A 10,006-nucleotide genomic window follows, 5' to 3' on the forward strand; every position below is an offset into this window, starting at 1 on the left:
GGGCAAAGTATCTTGATTGTGTTGTGCAGGTTCCACGTTGGCGCCGGTTTCACTGGTGTTGCGCCGCACTACACTCCTCCACCAACAACCTTCACGTGCTTCTTGGCTCCCTACTTGGTTCGATAACCTTGGTTTCATACCGAGGGAAACTTGCTTCTATACGCATCATACCTTCCACTTGGGGTTCCCAACGGACGTGTGCATCTACGCGTATCAAGCTAAATTTCTGGCGCCGTTGCCGGGGAGATCAAGACACGCTGCAAGGGGAGTCTCCACTTCCAATCTCTTTACTTTGTTTTTGTTTTGCTTTACTTTATTTTATTTATTGTCTTGTTTGCTTCATATTAAAAACACAAAAAATTAGTTACCTTACTTTCTGTCTTATTTACTAGTTCTATATTAAAACACAAAAAATTAGTTACTTGTCTTTATTCTATTTGCTTAAGTTTATTTTTATTGCTACTAAAATGAGTAATCCTGAAGTTGAAGTTCGTTCTTTTAAGCAACAAGGTGGAGAAAGTTTTAAAGATGCTTGGTACAGAATTAGTAATGCTCATCATAGATGCATTAATAAACACTCCACTATTATCCTTCTTAGGAACTTTTATGTTGACCTATCTAGCTGGAATAGGTATGTTCTTGATACTCTTTCGAGAGGTAATTTCCTAGGTACTCCCGCTTTAGAAGCTAGTTGCATCATTGAGAGTCTAGTTGGAATACCACCTGTTAATGAAGTTAAAATTGAAATCTCTCTTGAGGATGTTATGAAAAAATTGGAAACCATAGAGAAATTTTTTCCAAGTGTTGATAAAACTGATGAACTTGATAAATCCTTAGGAGGAATTGATGAAAGAATTAGTGTCCTAGGAACTTGTGTTGTCCATGATAATCAAATCAATAGGATTGGTGAACTTGAAAAAGCTATGGGAACCTTGGGTTCAACCTTTTCTTCTCTTAAGTTTAAGGAGAAAGCTTATGTGGGTAAAGAGCAAAAATTCATGTATGCCTCTAAGATGCCTAAACCAAAGAATTATTATAGGCCTAAAATTGATAAAACCCCTAGCACCACCATAGAAAATTTAGATAATGGAGCATCTAAGGTACCCTCTGCAACAAGTTGTGTTTGTAAGAAAAATAATAATGTTGATGCTTCTTCTCTTGATGTTACTTGATTTGCACTTTCTGCGCCTAGCTGAAAGGCGTTAAAGAAAAGCACTTCTTGGGAGATAACCTAAGTTTTATTTTATTTACTGTATTGTTGAGTCTTGGAAGTTGTTTACTACTGTAGCAACCTCTCCTTATCATGTTTTTGTGCCAAGTAAAATTTCTATGTTAAAATTGATGGTAGATTTGGATTGCTGCGCAGAAACAGCATTGCTGTCTGTCACGAATTCGCGCAGAGATCTCTGTAAAAAAATCAGAAAAATCTGCTAATTTACGAGCGTGGTCCTCAGATATGTACGCAACTTTCATTAGTTTTGAGTTTTTCCGTTTGAGCAAGTTAAGTGCCCCTGCAAAATTCGTCTTTACGGACTATTCTGTTTTTGACAGATTCTGCCTTTTATTTCGCATTGCCGCTTTTGCTATGTTGAATGAGTTTCTTTGTTCCATTAACTTTCAGAAGCTTTGTGCAATGTCCAGAAGTGTTAAGAATGATTGTGTCATCTCTGAATGTGTGAATTTTAATTATGCACTAACCCTCTAATGAGTTTGCTTGAAGTTTTGTGTGGAGGAAGTTTTCAAGGGTCAAGAGAAGAGGATGATATACTATGATCAAGAAGAGTGAAAGGTCTAAGCTTGGGGATGCCCCGGTGGTTCATCGCTGCATATTTTAAGAAGACTCAAGCATCTAAGCTAGGGGATGCCCAAGGCATCCCCTTCTTAATCGACAACTTATCAGGTCACTTCTAGTGAAACTATATTTTTATTCCATCACATCTTATGTTCTTTACTTGGAGCGTCGGTTTGCTTTTATTTTTGTTTTGGTTTGAATAAAGTTGGATTCCAGCATCCTTATATTGGAGATATTACGCTCCGCTTTTTCATATGGAACACTTGTGTTCTTAATTGTGCTTTAATGTTCATGGCGAAGGCTGAAATTGCTTCGTTAAATTGCTATTTGGTTGGAATCAGAAAATGCTGCATATGGTTTGGTAACTTGGCAATTGTTTGAGCTCTCACTAGATCATGTTTAAGCTCTTGCATCATGTAGTTTAATCTATTAATGGAGAACTACCGTAGAGCTTGTTTAATTTGGTTTGCATGATTGGTCTCTCTAAGTCTAGATATTTTCTGGTATAGTGTTTGAACAACAAGGAAGACAGTGTAGAGTCTTATAATGTTTGCAATATGTTCTTGTGTAAGTTTTGCTGTACCTGTTCATACTTGTGTTTGCTTCAAACAACCTTGCTAGCCCAAACCTTGTACTGAGAGGAAATGCTTCTCGTGCATCCAAACACCTTGAGCCAAACCCCATGCCATTTGTGTCCACCATATCTACCTACTATGTGGTATTTTTCTGCCATTCCAAAGTAAATTACTTGAGTGCTACCTTTAAAATTTCATTCCTTTATCTTTGCAATATCTCCACTACTATCAAAGGCACAAACTTGGCAGAAACATCCAATCTGGACCACCCATTCTTCATGATCTGACGGTTCATCTCTCTCCAATGACATTGCAGAACAAATCCCACCTGCAAAACAGGAATCGGCGTCAATTCCCCCCCGTAGTGTTAGCTCCCTCACACAAATCACGCACGCAAACTACTCCGCTACTCGCAGCCTAAACCCTAATACGATCTCGCAACTACTGCTCCGATCCCCGGCCGCAACACTGACGCTTCACTCCTCTCCTCCTCGCCCAACAAGGCTACGACGCAGCGGCGAGATCTCAGCACCTGCCTGCAACCGTGCAACGTCGACCTAACCCGGACGCTGGAATTGAAACTGCTCGGATGCCACCGCCATCTCGCATGGACCAGGCCGCCTGCAACGCGATGCAATCGTGATCCTCGGCATCGCATGGATCACGCCTCAGCACCCGCACCCGCACGGCTGCACCGCCATATCGTCGGCCGTCAGACGCGTTTTGTTCAGGTGAGCCAGCGAACGCATGTAAAGTAATCGTATCCATCATTCTGGAGTATCGGGGGATCACCCACACATCGCTGCTCCCTTCATTGCTCAATCAGGTGAGGCCCCAATGTGTTGAGCCGTCGTCTCCGTCATTTGCTATGGAGGTGAGCATCTATCAATTCTCCCTTTTATTCTGCTTGACCCTGTGAAAAAAACATCCGTCATTTTCTATGTTGAACCAAGCTAACCTGAATAATGTTGTTACAGGAGATGAAACTGATGACAGTTTTCATGCCGTGACTGCTCAAAGGATTCATTATCCCACGCATTCTTGAAGTTTTATACTTCAGTCACAATGGACTCCCCGAAACAAATTGGAGCTTTTCTTCATCTGTTCAAAGTATTTCTTTGAAATTCCAGAAATATGGAATGCAGTAACTTCATATGATGTTACGCAGCAATGTTGTAACATTCTCATTTTTATCCTGGGACACCACGATTAAGCTGTGAAGAGTCGAGTGATCTAAAGCTGGTCATGGGTTCTGAAGAAGATGGTAATGTTGTCTCGGTGAAAAGAGAGATACTAGATAAACTCTGATGCATCAAGACACCAAGAGTCTCAGTTAGAGGTACTTGTTAGTTGTTACACTGTAATCCAAATTACTCCGTATAAATTTTTCGGGGTCGTGAAGTACTTTCTGCTCTTTTTTTTTGTATAGGTCGGTGTTTTTGTTCTTTCAAGGTCAGGAGTCACTGGTAAATAGAATAAATACTCTGCAGATTCAGAAAATGGCTTGGTTCAGTTCAAGTTGTGAGGTACTCTTAACTTCTGCATAGTGCTTTTCTCGGACTAGACCACATGGCTGAAGTTATTCAATTGAAAATGAATGGAGGTACTAGCGGTTTTGGTAAATATTTGTAAGACACGATGAGAATGAAACTAAACACAACACCCTGCCATGGAGCAGAGACATTCTAGACCGTATTAAGAAGTGGATATTCATCATAGAATAAATTTTGCATGATATTGCTTAGTGGCTATTTTTTTATTTTGCTTCAAAGCTGTGCTGGATTTTAATATTTTATAACAAAATATATTATATTTCAAGCTTTGTGGATTTTAAATAGTGTGTTGCACGTGCAGGCTCATTATCACAGAATTGTTTTTTTTTTAGATGTTATCACAGAATTGTTAGTGAACATCTTAACAACTATTTTTTTTCCTTATAGTGTTATAGGATTATAGTATTATTTTGCAAATCACCAATAATATAGTTTTGTCTATAAATATATTCATTAATTTCACGTGCATGCTTACACCTTTGTGCAATTAGACTTATTTAAAGGTCTTTGTAGAAACAGTACATGAAAATCAAGTTAGTAAAAGAGGTATGTGATTTAGAATATTCCCTTCAAGACTAAGACGTGAACTAGCTAGAGAAAGCAAAACAAGGAGGGTATCTCTAGGTGGCAGGAGAAAAAGATGACCGTTGCCCCCCCACCCCCCTGCGCCCCGCGCCTCGGCGCCGCCGCGCCGTCGCCGCCGCCGGCCTGCGGCCCTCCCACACCTGCCTCCAGCCTCCCTAGCCACAGCCTCCTCCCACCACCTCCCTCCACCCTTCCTCGCGGCTTTACCCCGGCGTTCCTCGGTCGCGCCGGCCCTGCGGGCCTGCCTGGATCTGGATCCGCCGCCTCGTCGCCGCCCCTGCCCCGCTTCTCTCCACCGCCGGCGCGCGGTGGGCCCCTGCGGCCTCGTCTGCGCAGCGTCGTCGTCGGCCTCGACCCGCTGGGGTCGCCCTCTCCCGCGGTTTGCGATGCGGTCAACGCTGCGCTCGGGGCTTGGCGCCTTCATGGCTGCCCACCCACCTCGTCTGCAAGTGCAGGCCCCAGCCCCGGCGCTCCACGGCCCCTCCCCTCGGCATTAAAGGGCAAGATCTCCCGCAGATCCAACCTGCGCGTGCGCTTCTCCTTCCCCAACGGCCGCATTCATGAAGCTCTGGCCGCCACGCCACCGCGCCTTCACTGCGCGTCCCGTCGCCCATCCCCTCCTGCTCCGGCGGCGGGTGGCTCGAGGGCGCCTACGGACTCTGACGGATGGACGCGCGTCCTGTCGCGCCGCGCGAAACAGGAGCTACGTCGCTCGGCCCGGCGGGAGGAGGATTCAATGCGGCGACGGTCTCGCCCCCCTCGCCCTCCTTTAAATCCTACCACCCCGCGGCCTGGCCCCTCCTTCAAACAGAGCCCCTCCCTGCTCCGCGCTCGACGCCGTTGCTTCCGCTGCCAGGGTCGCGACCACCTCGTCGTCGACTGCCGTGACCCTCTTCGTTGCGGGACCTGCCTCCGTTGGGGTCACCGGGCGCGCGACTGTGGACCAAGGTCTGCCACCTCGCCGGCTCCCCCAGGCTCCCCTCGTCCTGCTCTGTGGCCCGCTGCGCCCTGCACCAACTCGCCCGGTGCCATGGCGTTCCTTGGTGATGCGGCCACCCGCACGGAGGAAGACTCCTGCTTCGTCGCCACGTCTTTCGACCTCGACCGCGCGCGCCTCGACTGGGAGCACTCCGCCATCGTCGCCTGGGTTCTCTCGCCGCCGTCGGGTTTGGATCGCACGGACATCGACGACGTCTTCCGCCGCAAGTTCCGGCTGCGTTCCTCGGAGCTGGTGGTCAGCACTCACCACCCCGAGCCTTTCCTCGTCAAGTTCTCTTCTGCGGCGATCCGAGACGAGGTGCTGCGCACCAAACGGGCCTGTTTCAAGCTCGACGGCCTCGACATCCACTTCCGGCCATGGAGGGCCGTCGCCCACGCCTACAACGCCAATCTCTTCCAGCGCGTGCACCTCTTCGTCGAGGGTGTGCCTCCGTTCGCGTGGAGGCCGGAGATCGTCGACCAGATGTTTAGCCGCAAGTGTGCGGTGCAGCGCCTCGACGACGGCTTCACCACCATGGAGAACACGGCGGCCTTCGGCCTTTGGGTGTGGACGGCGGACCCGCACCGTATCCCTAAGATACTGTGGCTTACCTTCGCCAACAAGGCACCGGACGGCCTCTCCTCGCTCGTCAGCGTCGACGAGGACCGCCCTGACCAGTGGAAGCGCGGCATGACCTTCCGCGTCCTCCTCCACGTCGACACCATCGAGGACTACTCCAGCGCCCCCCAGCTCGACGGAGGTGCGGCCATCTCGGACTACAGGCCGGCCTCGTACTCTCTCCCGCAGTGGTTCTACGGCAACGTCGACGGGCGGCAAGTTGACCCCGCCGGCCTCATGCCCTTGCCCATCCCTCCGCTTGGGGACCTGCGTCCGGCCTCGGAGGTGGAGGAGCGCCGCCTGCGGGATCGGAGTCGTGGCGCGGACGTTCGCCGCCATGGCGCTGATCAGGCGCCCGCGCGCCGTCACGGCCACGGGGCGGCCGCTCGCTCGCGCTCCCGCCATGGCCATAGCTCTCATGCTTCGGCGGACCGGCGATCCCGCTCTCCGGAGCCTGCGGAGCGACGCCGTAGCCGCTCGCGCCGCGGGGGCGGCCGCTGCGACGACCGCGACCTTCCCTCCCGCAGGCGCGACGACGACGACGACGGTGAGGACCGCCTCGACCATCGGAAGGAGCAGCATAGGCGCGCCGCTGGTCACGCATCTCTTGGCCGCAAGTCGGATGCGCGGCGCGACCGCCAACGCTCGCCGCGCGGTTCGCGCACCTCTGGTGGCCGCCGCCATCAAGCACCGTCTCCGGCGGTGGCGTCTTTGGCCATCCGCGTCTCCCCTGCTCCCCCTCTCCAGGTGTTGGGAGACGACACGCCCCTCTCCGAGGCGCAGGTCACGGAGAAGCTCCAGGAGCTCATGCGGGACGGCATCGCCAACCTCCGCGCCTCGCTGCCAAGCATCCTGCGCCCACCTGCGCCGGCGGCTCCCCCGCGCCCTTCCTTCCAGTCCACCTGCAGGAGCTGGACAGATGCGATCAGGGCCGCGCCGGCCGCCCTTCTGCCAGGTTCCTCCCGCCTGGCATCGCCGCCGCCGTGCTCGTTCTCGTGGCCGCCCACGCCTAGTACCTGGGAGGAGGAGGAGGAGGACGCCTCCGCTGCTGGCGACGCGGGGGGGCGGCTTCACCGCCTCTGCCGGGGCAGGCCCCGCCGGATGCGGTGCCAGACGACTGGGAGGATGCGGCCGCGGCGGGGACTGAAGCCTGGTTCGACGCCATCGACGACTCTGCTCTGCTGGCTGGTGAGGTGGCCCTTGCGCCGCTGCTCAGCCCTGTACGATCCTCGCCCGCAACTCCTCCTGCCCCGGCTCCTACGGCCATCTTCTCCTGCGTCGACGACCTGTTCGACCGGCCACAGGTGCCGCTGCTGCCCCTGCCTCTTGGCAAGCTCACTGTGGCTGCTCCCGCCCAGCCATCTGCTGCCGTCGAGTTCGTCGCCTCTACGGACAGGCGCAGCTCGAGGCTGGCTGTGAAGCCGCGGCTCACGGCGATGGACAAGGCCCTGGCGGTCCTACATGGCAGGTTGGGCCTCGGGGGGTCTGAGCTCCCCCTGGAGCAAGCCCGGCGCCTCTACGTCGACAAATACAAGACCGCGCTTTCGCTGGGCGCCATTCAGGCCATGTCGACGCTGCTCCGGCTCAACATTCCCTCCATCACGGCGGCGGATGACGCCCTCATCGCCATGGCTGGCCCTGGTGGCGCCGACCTGCCACCCTCCGGCGTGCTCGAGACCGTCGCCTAGTGCTGTCTTCGTCACCGCCTGCTCGCCGCATCGGTTCTAGGCTTCGTTTCGCTTTATGCATCGTGTTAGCTTCAGTGTCTTTCTGCATCATGCTACGGGATGGGCCTGTCATCCTGCTATCGGTCTTCACATTCGCTACTTCGTCCTCTGCTACTTCGTTTTCTGCGGCTTCGCTGCTACACCGTTGCACTGCAAACCGTCCATATGTTAGGCCTTCTTCTTGACATTATCTGCTGGAACGTCCGCGGGCTGAACGATCAAGCTCGGAAAGACACGGTGCACGCCACTCTGGCGCAGACCACTTGCCACATTGCCTGCATCCAGGAGACTAAGCTCGACTTCATTGATCACCAGACCGCGGGGTACATTGGCGGCCACAGGCTCCGCTCCTTCGCCCACAGACCTGCCACTGGCACTCGGGGAGGAATTCTGCTCCTTTGGGACGAAGATCACGTCAACATCACCAACATCCACATTGGCACCCATCTTCTCTCCGCGGATGTCACCCTTCGCTCCTGCGGCACCACCTTCAGAATCACCACGGTGTATGGCCCTTCTGTTGATTCGGAGAAATCTGCTTTCCTCGCAGAGGTTTTGGCAGCTTTACCGGCGCACGAAGACGACAAGTGGCTTATTTTGGGGGACTTCAATCTCATCTACCAGGCAGAGGACAAAAACAACAGGAATCTGAATCTTCGTCTTATGGGACAGTTCCGTCAGGCGCTGATTTCTTGCCATCTCAAGGAGATCAAGCTGCAGAACCGCAAATTCACTTGGAGCAACGGGCGGGATGAACCCACCCTGGTCAGATTGGACCGGGCTTTCTGCAACAGCGCCTGGGAGCTCGCTTTTGACAACCATGGGCTAAATGCTCTGTCATCGTCCCTATCGGATCATTGTCCGCTTCTGCTTTGCAACCTCAGTGGTCCTCGCCGCCCCGCCACCTTCCGCTTCGAAAACTTCTGGGTCAAGATGCCGGGTTTCCGTGAACTGGTCGCCAGCACTTGGAATGCGCCTACCTCACACTCCCAACCGGTTCATGTCCTCAACCATAAACTCAAGCTTACGGCCAAGAAACTGCGCGCCTGGAGCAAGGGGCTGTTCTCAGACCATAAGCAGCAGCTCATCATGGGCCTTGACATCATCCTTCAACTGGACATCGCGCAGGAGTCTCGCACTCTGTCTACTGAGGAGAAGTCTCTCCGAGCTGCGCTCAAGCACAGGGTGATGGGACTCGCGGTTCTGGAGCGTACGCGCAAGCGACAAGCCTCGCGCATCAGTTTCCTCCGGGAGGGCGATGCTAATACCAAATTCTTCCACCTTAGGGTCAACTCGAGGCGTCGCAAGAATACCATTCAGCGGCTGCAACATAATGAGGGTTGGGCTTCCTCTCATGCTGACAAGGCTCATATTATCGACGAGCACTTCTCCACGTCTTTGGGCGCCCCCCCGACTCGCTCTCTGGACTTCAATTGGGAGGCCCTGGACCCCACCGTCGAGGACCTTGATATGCTCGGGCTTCCTTTCTCTGAGGAAGAAATTCACCACACCATCACGTCCCTACCGCCCGACAAAGCTCCTGGCCCTGATGGCTTCACCGTCGAATTCTTCCGCGCCTGCTGGCCCATCATCAAGCACGACCTAATGAAGGTCATCGATGCTTTTGCTGAGCTGACCATCAGCAACTTGCACATCCTCAACGGTGCAAACATTGTCCTGCTGCCCAAGAAAGAGGGAGCCGAGGTGGTCTCGGACTTTAGACCGATTAGCCTCATACACATTGTCCCGAAGATCATCTCCAAGGCCATGGCTTTGCGGCTACAGCCTAGAATGCATGACATCATTTCGCCGACCCAAAGCGCTTTCATCAAGTCCAGGAGCATCCACGACAACTTCATGTTTGTGCGCAATGCGGCACGCCGCTTTCACCAGAAGCGATCCCCTACCTTGCTCATCAAGCTCGACATCGCAAAGGCTTTTGATTCCGTGCGCTGGGACTACATTCTCGACCTCATGCAGAAGCGGGGTTTCCCAAATCGCTTTCGGGCTTGGACAGCCTTGTTGTTCTCCTCGGCCACCTCCAGGGTGCTCCTCAACGGCATCGCGGGAAACACGATCTCTCACGGGCGTGGCCTTCGCCAAGGCGACCCGCTGTCCCCACTCTTGTTCGATCTTGCCATGGACCCCCTCCCTAGAATCCTCGAGCTTGCCACACG

This window comes from Lolium rigidum, chromosome 1, assembly GCF_022539505.1.
Source record: "Lolium rigidum isolate FL_2022 chromosome 1, APGP_CSIRO_Lrig_0.1, whole genome shotgun sequence".
Classification (NCBI taxonomy): domain Eukaryota; kingdom Viridiplantae; phylum Streptophyta; class Magnoliopsida; order Poales; family Poaceae; genus Lolium; species Lolium rigidum.